The sequence below is a fragment of the Belonocnema kinseyi genome, chromosome 6 (assembly GCF_010883055.1).
Source record: "Belonocnema kinseyi isolate 2016_QV_RU_SX_M_011 chromosome 6, B_treatae_v1, whole genome shotgun sequence".
Classification (NCBI taxonomy): domain Eukaryota; kingdom Metazoa; phylum Arthropoda; class Insecta; order Hymenoptera; family Cynipidae; genus Belonocnema; species Belonocnema kinseyi.
This window is the reverse complement of record NC_046662.1, coordinates 79,391,998-79,395,204: the sequence shown is the minus strand read 5'-3', so window position 1 is coordinate 79,395,204 and position 3,207 is coordinate 79,391,998.

Below are 3,207 nucleotides of genomic sequence, written 5' to 3'. Positions count from 1 at the left end.
GTTCTTAGGGTCCACGAGGCTTTTGCTGGATCGTCGTATTGATTCCTTTACAGACTGTAACCACCTATCTCACGGTTGTGAGACGTGGTCATGGCTGAAATTGTACCGCGATTTCGCTGGAAGCGGGTGCAATTTTTCAGATTAGCACCCGCTCCCGGCGAAATCCTGCTGTTGTCCTTATGACAAATTTATATATATATATATATATATATATACATACATATATACATACATATATGTGTATATACACACACACGCACATATATATATATATATTATCGCGTTTAAATTAGAATTGGCAAATATCTAGTCAGAAATTCAGTATGATCCACTGAGTAGGTTCTATGATTGCAATACGTTCAACTGAAATCAGTAAGAAGAGAAAAAAATGACGTAATAATAATATTAATAATAAATATTCTATTGATGTAGCGACTTGTAATATTTATTATTGTGATCATTACATAATTAAAAATAATACATTGTTTTATCAATTTTCGTTAACAAGCTCGAGTGGTCTTTTGATCAAAACAAAAAATGTATAAAAAAGGAATCCTGACAAATAAAAAAGTATTTTAAATTTATAGCCTTCTTAGATTAATCAAGAATGATAGTTTTGATGTAAAATGCAATGTAAAAAAGAATTTGAACTGCAAAAAGAATGTTTTCAAAAGGAAAATTGATTTCATTCTTTTCGGTATGGAAATAACCGCGTTCAGAACAGCATCTAAGAAGAAAGGTATGTTTGATCTAGAATTTTGATTAAAACTTTTATGAACGAAATTTCAATTGAAGATGTGATGATTGAATATTATGTTGGGTTCAAAAAACCAAACAATGAAAATCGAAATTAAAGCTATTTAGTAAAGTATAGTATATTAAAGCTTTAACGTCGTTTGCGAGGCACTAAATGACAGGCTGAGAATAAGAGCGGTGTATAATGAGTTGAAGAAGTGAAGCGGTTTAAGTTTTCGTGTCATCCCAAAAAAAACCTTGAAAAATGACGGGAGCGGAAACGGAATGAATGCGCGTCAGAGTAGAAGCGAATTGAAATTATTCCGCGGGGGAAAACGGCTTAGCTTAGGACTTCAACACACTTTAGTTCCCAATCTGAACTCAACCCGCTTTTACTCCCAGTCCCAAACTCAACACGTATTTGCTCGCGCAGTAGCACCGCAGCATTTTAAAATTTGATTGCCCGTGTTGATATTGTGATGTTGCAGTATTCATGTTCCGTTTCTGCCAGATTTCTATTATAAATATCTTCATCTTTGATTAAGGAATTTTAGTTCTTCGTTTTCATATTACATATTAACAACAAGGCTAAAGTTCTACATTTTTCTTCATTATATCACATAAAGTTAGATAGTTGAACGAACAATAATTAATACCATTGAGCTCATTATAATTTATTAATTGACAAAGTTTGCATAATACTATTATGTATTTGAAAAAACATTAGCTAGTTCGTACATTTTTTGTAGTCCAGAAATACTACATCAATGTATTGTAGAAGCTTTTAAATGTATCATTAGATATAATAACATCAATAATAATATTTTTAATGAGAAGAATTTCTGAAAATTAAACCAAGAGTCTATAACGACCAAATTTGGACAACCACCAAGGTGGTTAGGTGGTTTTTCAAATTTTATCGTTAGATTCTTGGTTTTATTTTCAGGAATCCTTTACATTATCTTGATTATTGAACGTTAAATCAGATTTTAAATTAGATTTTAATCTCATTTAAATTTCTTAAATTTTAATAATATTTTTGTAGTTAGAAGCCATCCATTTACCACGTGGACAATTTTTCACCACTTTTTGACCTCCCTCCCCCCTTCGTGGACAGCCGTGGAATTTGGACAAACCCCCTCCCACCCCTTGTACTTTGTCCATGTGGACATATTTTATAAAATTGTAGATATTATTAGTCTTCAAAATGTCCGAGAGCTCGCGACAATTCCATGGACGTCATTTTAGTACTCACTAAAATTTCAGATTCTTTTGTTTTTATGGTCAACAGTTCAGAATTTGTTGACTAACTAACAGCTGTTGGTGCATTTTGCAACAATTTGTCGTTGAACCGTCGAAAGTTCGAGTGAAAAAACGTAATTTTCGTACTCTTGAAACCCATTGGGAATGATTGTTCAGGGGAAAAAAATTACCAAGAAGTTTGAGTGGCAGCTCCTCAGTGGTGACAAAGTTGACTGGCAGGCTGTCAAAAATTACCAAAATTCGATTGAAGAAACGTCATTTTTGTACTCTTGAAACCCAGTGGGGATGATTCTTTAGGTGCGAACAACTACCAAGATGTTCGACCGGCACCTCCTGGGTGGTGCCAAAAAGTTGACTTCATGCCAAACATTCGAGAGACGAAAGGTCATTTTAGTACTCTTGAAACCTATTGGGAATGATTGTTTGGATGCTAAGAGCTAATAAAAAATTTGCCTGGCAGCTTCTCGGTGGTGCCAAATTTCACTGGCAGACTGTCAAACATGCCAAAAATTCAAGTGAAGAAACGCCATTTTAGTACTTTTGAAATCCATTGTTCCGAGCTGTGCATTTACGTAAAAAGTGAGATTTTTATAGTTTCTTTCTTTTATATACATATTAGTTTTAGAAAAATATCCTATATATGAAAATTTTAGTTAATAAAAAAGACAAAACTTACATTCGGTTGCTGATTAAAATGTCAGTCAACTTTGGCACTACACATGAGCTGCCAGTCAAATTCTTTATTAGTTTTTTGCACCAAAACAATCATCCTCAATAGGTTTAAAGAGTACTAAAATAACGTTTTTTCACTTGAATTTTCGACATGATAGACAGTCTGCTAGTCAAATTTGGCACCACTGAGGAACAGCCAATCAATTATTATCTTACTTTCTAGTACCTAAAGAATCATCTCCAATGTGTTTCAGGAGTACTAAAATGACTGTTCTAATTTTCATCCTATCATTTTTTATATGCTTGACAGTCTGCCATTCAACTTTGGCACCACCGAGAAGCTGCCAGTCAAATTTTACGTTAGTTTTCAGCATATAAACAATCATTCCCAATGGATTTCAAGAGAACTAAACTGAGGCTTCTTCCTTAGAATTTTTGGCATGTTTGACAGTCTACCAGTCAAATTTGGCACCACTCAGGAGTAGCCAGTCAATCTTCTTGTTAGTTGTTTTCTCCTAAACAATCATCCGCAATGGG